Genomic DNA, 10,283 nt, shown 5'->3' with positions numbered 1-10,283 from the left:
AGCCACATCTTCTCTAATTTGACATACCTTCTCCCTGCTCATATACCACCATCTCCAGATCGTGATTTCTTACACAGTTATCATACAAGGCTTGATAAAACTTTTGAAACAGTCAGGCAAGACTTCCCCTGTTCAAGTGTAAAATAAGAGAAAACAGAGAGCAGAAAAACACCAGATCAAGCCTTCAGCCCTATTGCATTGCTCCTGGAACACCTGCGCTGCTGGGGGCAGAGCCTCCTTCACATTTGCTTCAGCTGTGGCCTGTTACAGCCTGGGAGGGTTACAGCACAGAAGCAGGTGTTGAGAAGTCCCTTATGATGATAACCAGAAAAAGGTGACTGTAAAAGTTTTCTTGGGTCCCTAGCAGAGGATTGGGTCTCTGGGCACCTTCTCCTCTCTGTGGGCGCATAGGTTCCACAATGGTTTGTGTCCTGCATCACCACAGCATTACCCTAATCATAGAAAAAAAAGATGCAACTATGCTACTTATTGTTATTCTCTGCTGGCACACTCTCTTTCTGCCTCCCAAGTGCTGCTACCTGTATTGGCCACATTGGAAGCCACCAGATTACCTGCTGGTCCTATGGCTACCACAGGAGCTTCAGTTAATACAAGAGCAACCTTTGCTTATGATCAATGAATTATACCGATAATAGGCAAGTACTAAGTAGGGTTGCGTCAATCCAGGGCACCAGATCTGGCATTCTAGAAGACTGGCTGAGCCGAGGCCGTACTCCATACTCCATACGAGTCCATGGAAACACTCCTGCAACACAGACGCTTGGCTGCCTTGATGATCATGGTCACGAAATGCTTAGCACAAAGCAGTGATAGCTGATTATGGCCGCTAAATACTGCTGTGGTACTAACGCTAAGTGGTTCTATTAGCAAGTTCGCTTTGCCAGTTCTTAATTACAGAGAAACTTGGGAAGATGTAAACATCAAAGGAACCCTTTTCCCTAACCAGATAAGTCTTGTCTTTATTCCTATGACATTTTAAAATTCTGCACCCTATTCAGTTTGAAAACCTGCTGTAGGCTGTTAGGATTTAAATCAACATATGCTTATTTGGAGACTTTAAAGGTAAATGTAAGGTTACGTAGACTAGTACACAACTGCTTCCTTTCAATGGTTTGCAGGTACGTAAAAAATAGAATTAAATACCCTTCTGTTCTCCCAAACTGCCCACTATAATCCCCCTGGCCAGCCATTTTTTAACCGTTCATTTTTTAAAAGTTCTCCACAAGGATTGTGATGTATCTGGAAGCACAGACCGGCCTGCTTGCAGCATTCTCTCTGTAAATTATTATTAGCAAAAAACGTGTGTCCATCAACTTTTTCTCCACACAACCTGCTGCAAAAGTATTAGAGGACTAACTTAAACACTGAAGGAATCAGGATTCAGAAAGGAACTTAACCAAAGATCACTACCAGGAAGCGGATCCTTACAGACATTACTACAGTCTGTAAAACCATTGAAATGGCTCTGTATTGAGGCGGAGCAAAAGAAAAGGACTCGTCCAACAAGAATGCAATGAGTAGGGATGGAGTCTCTTTTAAACTGCCTGCTTTGTCTTAGTCTATATTTGCTCTGATTTAAATAGTGAATAGTTCTCATTTATGTTCTAACCAGACGTAGCTCTTGAGAGCCAAAACCCTTCTTGCGTATCAGGGGTGTTTGTTTGAAGGAGAAGCCATCTCAAAGCTCTGGATGACTAGGTAGTCCCCACCCAACAGGAAATGTTTTCTTCTGCTGTAAATAACCTGAAACTTATTTTTTTATTTTAAATTTAAAAATAATATCTATTACAATTACATTATGAGAGAGGGTTCTGCTTAATCTGAAAACACATGAAAAGCATTCAAGTACTATAGGAATTAAAACTACAAAACATATTGTAAATAAATAAAAGAGTTTGCACATCCCTCTGCTTTCAGTACAGAGCTGTGATGAAGAGGCAGGTTCTGTAATTTGAGGAAAAGTTTCAAGAAGATTGTATTTTCTGAGGCTTTTGACTCCTATCTGCATGAACATACCATCTTGAAGCTTTCAAAAAAATGTCACCTGATGTCCAAAGCATGTGACTATGGAACAGTGTAAATGTCCTCACTGTACCTTTCAAGATACTCAAATAGCGTCCTTAAGCCTTGCTACATGTGACTTCAAAAATTTCATAATGCAGTTTGTTCCTTACTTGTTTTATATATAGTTGCTGTAATTCTAAGACCCTAAATTCTTAATGAAATACTTTGTGATTTTCGTACAGTTTCCCACTGAATTTAGATAGCCAGAAATATTTTTATCTGCTTAAATACAGGAGCAGTTGTCAGTGTAGTGTCCATCCTGGCGAGAGACTGTATCAGCTCCTGGGAAGATGATGCTGGGTTACGCAGAGGGAAGGGGAGCTGGTTTATGGCATTTTGGTGGGCTGCTCCACCAAACCAAAATGTCGTCTTTGATCACTTTCTCTCAGAACCTTCCCATTTTAGATGAATTAAAGACATGAATCAAAGTTGCCTTCAAACGCTTTCAATCACTGCAAGCACGAATCCTTAACAGGGTGTTAGAGGTGCTGAGGGCATGTATGGGGCCAGGAACACACTGCCATTCCTCAGCGCAGCAGGCAGAGCACTGGTGGTGGTTATTGATAATTACATACACAGCTGCATGGTATTTTTACATATTGTTATGCTTGCAGCCCTCATTTTGCTTAAAGTATTACTAACCCTCCCACCTCTTGATTTTCCTTCCTTACTTGTAGAAAGTAAAGTTATTCATGCAAAGAGTAGAGTGGCAGCGGAGTCTCCTTCTTTGTATTCATGTATCTTTTTCCCAGCTGCAGAAGATGTTCTGAACACCCCTCACCGTGCTTTCCCTCTCCCTGTTTGGATGGCTGCGATAGAGAGGATGATGAAGAACCCTGTCTTACAGACTCTCTGCAAAGCACCCCCAGACAGTAGCGATGTTTTTAATATTTTCTTTCTGAAAAATCTCTCTACCTTCTCTCCCCGGTCACATGGTGCTGTGCATTTACTGTGAAGCTTTTTATCTTGCTTCAGTGAGACAGGGAGATAAGCATGGTAAGTCACTTCTGTGCTAAGTGTTAAGACACAAGCGAAAAATTAAAGCAAACAAACTGATCTCACTGTTCTGATGGTTCCGCTGTGGTTTAACGAGACAATTTTGAGATGTCTTACAGTTAAAGACATCTACCAGAACACAGAGCTGGATTTCTTCTGAGGTATTAGTGAAAACCGTACCTGTGCAAAATACTGATCCGAAAACTGGTTGCTGCTGCCAGCGCTCCAGCCCAGTGCCCCAGCAATGCTATTTACTCTTCTTACCCCGCTGCCAAGTGGCAACATCACCCCAACTAATGGCGTCAGACGGTGTTCTCACCATGAGGTTCATTTGCTCATTTTCACCGATCAGTGACCTCCAGCTGACTTTTACTACTCAGCAGATTATTGCTGCCTAAAAATGTAAACATTTGTATACACCAAGTAAAAGTATAGGGGCACAGGAGGGAAAGGGAACACAAACGTGTATCTGGGTGAAATCCAGCTGCCAAAACAGGTAAGCAACTTCATCACATTTGCTTCATACTTCTGAATTTCATCCTAGACAACAAGCACCATGACAAGGTAAAGAAGCTCTGACTTCCCATTATATTCTAAATAAAATAAATATAGCCATTTGGGCTGTATACTACATTTATTTGTCAACATCTAGATTAAACGTCTTGATGTGAATAAAATTCAAATGCATGGAAATGTATCAGTAATTAATTAGTCTGTCCTCAGCACCCAATCTGATGTAGTTTTTGTTTGTTATCAGAACGTCCACAGAAGTTGAACTGTTAAGAAAATTGCTGAGCGAAGAACAATTTACAACTTGAGTTTCCTTGGTGTCTATGTTCTTAACAAATGCTGATTTTTCTTACGTTTTGATTTTTCATTCTACAAAGCACTGTTCGATAACCAGTTTTTCTTGCTGAAAGTTCTTTTTTATTGCGTAATAATAGAAGAACTAAGTACTGAGAAACGTAGCAAACAATTGGTGACTAAGAGATCAAATGATGTCTATTTTCATTTTATCATTTTGTTCTTATTTCATAAAAACATAACTTTTTGCCTTCATCTTAACACCACTCACCACAACTGCAGCATGAAAAATCAATGTAAATTTATAGAGGTCTGAATGTACAATCCATTTTCCTTGTCTTCACTTAATGCTTCTCATTTCTTTATTTTTCTTTTCTTCAGGACTATTCCATTTTTTATGCTTTGATATCAGACACAGCACGGGATTAAATTCAGACTACTCAAATTAGATATAATGCCCTTCACTGAGAAGGACTGCAACCATCTTACATTGGATCTGAATTATTTCTTATGACTGTTCAACTTCTTTCCACGTGCAGCAGAACTGAACCATTTGCAGTGAAAACATAACCCCTTGTGTTAGGCAGGGAAGAGCTTTCTCTTCCTTCCAGCCCATTGGCATACAGTAGTGCCCCAAACAACCAGCTGCAATTAAGCAGCATGGCCGAGGGAAGATTTGTTAAGCTATTTTACTCTTTTAGGGGAGAAAATTTAAACTATAGATCTAAGAACCAGATTTTTTTTCTGTTACATGACGCACACACATTTTCTGCCACGATTCTTATTGAGTCATACAGTATTTCCCGTGCAGAGCTCATAGCTCTGATGATCAGTGCATTACACATGCTAGACAGAGAGATTTTTACCCGTTGTATTTCACTTAAGCCAAGGATTGCAAGTAGGCTGCTGTATTAAATCAATTTTTTGGTTCTCATACAGTAACACAATAAAGTCATGTTAGGTTTTCCAGTACTGGCAAAGAAAGTTGAAATAAAATACCCATATTCCAGTGCAGATTTAAAACAGAATCAGTACAAATTTACTGCTTCTATCACAGAGAACATAAATAAAGGATATTGGCGTGTAAGCCAAACTCAGAAGACTAACTCCTATACATTTAATATATGTAATGATATATTCCCCTGCCCATGGGTGATCAGAACTGTTAAAGATTGTTATGTAATGCGTTTGGGAGCAGGGCATTAAAAATAGACTTTTCTCCCAGTGAAAGGGAAACCAGCAGTTCCTGGTAAAGTTTTTGCAAGCAGGAGCCCCTCCAGCGGTGGGTCGGAGGGCCAGGGCAGTAACCCCTGCTGATCGGGGGCTGCAGACCTGCCTTACCAGCCTGGACCTCCTCCCCTCCCCTGCCAGCGCCGTATCGTGACATGAGGGCCTCATCCTGCCACCCACTGCTCTGCAGCGGCCAAAGACGAGTCGATGTGCTGATGAATGCCTGCATGCAGGAACGGGCAAGTTACAGCGCAACCAGATGGCTCCTCCTCCGCCTCACCGGTTAACCCGTGGTCCCAGCAAGCCGTGACCACTCTGTGCAAGTGGCAGCAGGTAAACTTGGAAAAACCCAAGCCAAACCAAAACCCACGTGACCTTTTTCCTTCTATTTCCCTCCAGGCCCCCAAAAGAGTCCTCCTCAGTGCTGTCAGCTGCAGAAGGAGGATCCAGGTGAATTTAAGTCCTCGGGTGACAGCAATGCATCACTAGCAGCCCAACAGCTCCACTTGCTAGGTTTGCCTTCCTTTTATGCCATAAATGTTACTATATAAATCGGGCTTCTAGATAGAAAGCTGATTGCTGTACAATATATTCATATTTTTCCCCCTTCTCCAGTGCCTGTACATTCAGTGCTGGGTCAAGCCTCTGAGGAAGGGGTTACTGTCTGAATTAATGCCATGAGTCAGTAGCAATACAGTCCAAAAAATGCAGAATTTTGCCTGTATTCTTGCTGCTAACAAATTAAAGAGTACGTTATGCTAAAGTTCAGCTGCCAGCATTTTCATTTATTCTGACTCCTATTTCAGCGAAGTGCTGAGGTTATTTCTTGTGCAGTCAAAGCAATTTCACTGGACCATAAAACAACCGAGCTTCTGTGCTGAACTCTTATCCCCAGCTCATGATAAATGAAACATAGTATAGACAGCGAATAAGGTACAATTGAGTACATTCAGTTTATATTGTTTCTTAGAAAAGCTTTAAAGGCGTAGACTGGCCATGAGACTACTTCTCCTTCAGTGTCCTCCTACAAAAGTGACTACATAGCAGATGTTCTTGTTAAGTATATTCTTTTTGATACGTCACCTTTTTGGTTGGGTTTTGCTGCTTTGGTTGTTCCTGGATTACTTTTTTAAAAGAATTTTTCTCTTTTTCCAAGCCAAATTATCAATGAATGTCTCTTAAAGAAAACAGAACTTGTCAGCAATAACTTAGTTGCTCTCTCTTGAGCTGAATGACACAAAATCTATCTTTTAAAGCCTCTCTGAGCAACAGGGAGGCCTGTATGGATTTCATTATAACATGATGTAAAATATATGTCTCACACAGTCATAATCATGCACTTTCACAACAACTATCTGCTCTCCTGATTGGAAGAGGACTGTGCCTTGATGAATCATTGTGAATATAAACCACGTAACTAACAGTTCATTAAATCAGTATGAGAAAAGTAGTAGAGTAAAACCAATGTCCAGACTGTAAATGAACTGTGGCAGCTTCAAAACTGAAAGTGGGTCAGCTGAGGTGCACACAGAGTGAGCCAGAAGCTTAAAGAAGCCTTTAGAAGACCATGGGCTACAGCAGCAGGGCACTGGGACTAGCAGGATAGCTAAACCTTCTCCTTGCACTGACACCATAGTTAAAAAAAACCTGCAAAACCTGCCTAGAGACATTGAATAAACTTGCTTTTTTTGTACACCTTTAAAAAAAGATGCATGGTGCAGGGTTGGTATCAATTGTCACGCTTTGTCTTCCACTGCTGGTCATCCGCACAAATGAGAGAACTCCCATGGGCAGGGAAGCCAAGTCCACCTGGAGGGGGTGGATGAGTGGACCAGGGCACTCCATGGGTCTGTATCTCAAGGCTGAGCTCTCATGAGGATTTGCTGATGTCAAAGCGCTGCAGACAACTTTTTGGGTTCCCCTGCCTTCCCCAGAAGCTGCTTTCACAAGGCGCTGTGGGGCACTCTGTCACACCCAGGGCTGTGACGGAGCAGTGAGTTCAGCGCTCACAGGGAGAGACCAACAGAGAGACACCTGTACAAAGGCAGAGAGCTGGCATGCTCATTTGAGCCTTCCCTCTAGAGGTAATCCGGCCAAAAATTACCTTTATCACAAAAAAAACCACTTAACCCTGCAGAATTATATGCTGTGGTCATGTGCCATGCTTGGAAACATCAACCCCAACACAGAAATTTGGAGAAAAGTATGACCATAAGGAAATACTTTCCCATAAAAAATGGTAAACTGCGTAGCTTTAGCCACCACAAAAGCAAAGAATGAAAACACTGGAATTACTAAAAGCCTGCTTGTCCAGCTGGAAGGGTTAATTTGTTTTTCAGTGAGAAACTGAGCTGGATGGTGTCATAAACTGATCAGGAGTTCTTGTAGAGCTTTTTTTTCCCCTGTACAACAAGGAAAACTGCAGACTGCTAACATAGTTTTGTTTACGTGCCGGGTCAGTCAGCTGATGGCCACTGCCCCACGTGAAGTGAGACACAAATGATTTCTTCCCAGAAAGGGAATTTGTCCAGCCTTAAGCAGAGTTCCCTCAAGACACTACTAGTAATGGCAGGCAGCATTTACCTAAAAGCACCTGGTTGCCAAAACGAGATCTTCTCATTTTCCTTTGCTGGCTTGGCCAAAAGTCAAGTTTATTCTTCAAATCCCTTCTCCTTTTTTTTTTGTTCTTTCTTCCTTTTTTTTTTAAGGTTCCTGTGATTAACAATTCCTGTAACTTGTGTTGCGGCGATGGCACTGCAATAGCAGTGCAAAAGTGCCAGCTCTGTCACAATCTAGACATGCAGGTACACATGATGTGCTCACACCCTGTCATCTGACAGGCCTTCAGGTAGCAGAGATGTGTATCTCCTCAATGAGCTTTAATAACTGAGGCACTAAAGCTGTGAAGTACCACGCACTTCCTACTCACCCACTTCTTTGTCAGATTAAGCCCTAAATCTCTCTGAATGTGTGTTTCTTTGCTAGGAGAATATTTAGGATATATTTTAAATCTTTTCTTTTTTACAGCTGCACAATTCAGTTCATTTTTTTTCAACTGTGAGGCTGTTTCTCAGAGACCAAGAATAATAATGTAAAAACCTGTAAAGTTAATTTAAGATCTGGTGATGATCAACCAGTTCCAAGCAACTCTTCAGTGTTTCAGATGGACTCATTTTCAGACAGACAGCTACGGCTGGGACGCTTGGAGAAGTTTCAGTTTTCAGATGGTCCCATCAGTCTTCCCTTCTCATACTTTTCCTTGGCTTTTTTATTCTTCTCTTCACTCCTTTTACATCTCTGTTCCCCCTAGCTCTTTCTTCCCTTCTTATATGGCTTTCTCCTCTCCTCTTTTCTTGCTAACGCTGTCAGCTGCAGCCACAGCACAAGCGGATCCAAACATTTTCCGTGTCAGCCCTCCAGGAATGTGTAGTCTAAGGCCCAAGAGCTGAGAAGGGGGAACGCAAAGGACCAGAGCGTCGCAGTAAAGGCACCTTTTAGTCATTACCCCAGCCCTGGTGGGTTTGGATTCCTCTAACCGCAGGCCTGATCCTCAGTGCCCCTGAAGTCTATTTACAACATGTTTAATAATTTCCACCAGATGGCCCTTATTGAGAGTGTCACTCAATATTTATGTAACAATTTCATGTATCAAATAACATGGCAAAAAACTCCGTCCTAACCAACTTTATTGTTTTTAGGCTGATAAATTTTTGTTTTTAATTAACAGGCATTTGTTGTCAGCAGTTTTCCTCTGGAGGTTCTCAAAACCCTGTTGGGAACAAGCGTTCGATCCTCCTTTCTCCCCAGCAGACTTTGGATCAGGACCCCAGTGCTGAAACACAATGTTTGAAGGTCACTTTTCACTTCTAGGATCAACAACCTGGAAACAAAGGAGTGCAATTAAAGTTAATGTCCCACATGGTTTAAAAAATAATTGTGAATGGCGTCGAAACTTGACATTTCCACTGGGAATGTAGTTGATTTAATAACAACAAAAAAGCGACAATCACGAGGATGCTGCAGTCATATGATTTTTTTTTGCATAGTCAGTCACAGCTTCAACTTTGATTTATGCTCCTTCTCCTTTCTGCCAGATAATGAGGGCTTAGTTTAAACAAGCCTGGTATCCCTAAGGCTATCGCCTTCACCCTTTCCCTCGGCTGGCAGTAGGAGGGAGGGTTGGCTCCAGCCAGGAGAGTGCTGAAGCACGAAGTCTACAGATGCAGGATGCACAGGAATGGACATCAGAGACGGCATTACTGAGAGAAACGCTGGCTGGGGCGCTCCGGGTAGCGACAATAACTTACACAGCTAATAGAAAATGCTAGAAAAATGGAAGAAACTAAGAACAAATAAAAAAAAAAATAAAATAAGTAGTCACAGTTCTAAAATCTCCTTCCATTGGGCAATCTCTTCATTCTGTTGACAGTGCCTTGGACTTACAGACTTCCACCTGTCCTGCCCAAAATAAAAATGGTTTAGTGTTGCCCAACTTGCTGGTTTCTGGCTAGCCAGTGCCTCACTCGCCAGTGCTATACTTTGGGATCACTGAAACCACTACTGAACTCCTGTCTTGAGGACCATACTTGCTTCTATGCCATGCCATCTTACCAAAGCTTGTTCTTTGCTGCAAACAAAAGCAAGAAACTTCACGAGGCTGCCAGGACTGCAATGAACTTCAGTTGCTGCACTGCCTGCGGAGGAACACCTGGGCTGGTGAAGCACCTTGAACCTGAATTTGAACCACTAAGTGGAGTGTTTGCCAATCTGCCTGTATTGCTCTACTCCTAATGAGCCATTGGTTATACCTCATTATTAGGTTGGGCAGCAAAGTCTGTTTTTCCTCTATCTCTACACACCATGAAGTATATACAATGAAGTACTTGCCTGTGTGTAGGTCACCCAACTTGCGAGCTAGATGTTGAGTGGCCATCACTACATATGGTCTGTGATTGCACCTCTAACCATGGGCACATCGTATTGTACAATCATGGTCGGACGGTACACGCATGTGCCCACTAAATGTTTAAATAGCGTTTTCCTTAACAATCAACTCTGATCAGGAGCCAAGTCCAGGGATGTGTTAGAATTGGCCAGTCTCCATTTGGTTTACAGCACTTGCCCAGCATGTTGGGAGAGACACATGGTTAAGCAGTGATGGGTCCATC

This window comes from Charadrius vociferus, unplaced genomic scaffold, assembly GCF_000708025.1.
Source record: "Charadrius vociferus isolate BGI_N301 unplaced genomic scaffold, ASM70802v2 scaffold262, whole genome shotgun sequence".
NCBI classification, from domain to species: Eukaryota; Metazoa; Chordata; class Aves; order Charadriiformes; family Charadriidae; genus Charadrius; species Charadrius vociferus.
This window is presented reverse-complemented; position numbering follows the sequence as displayed.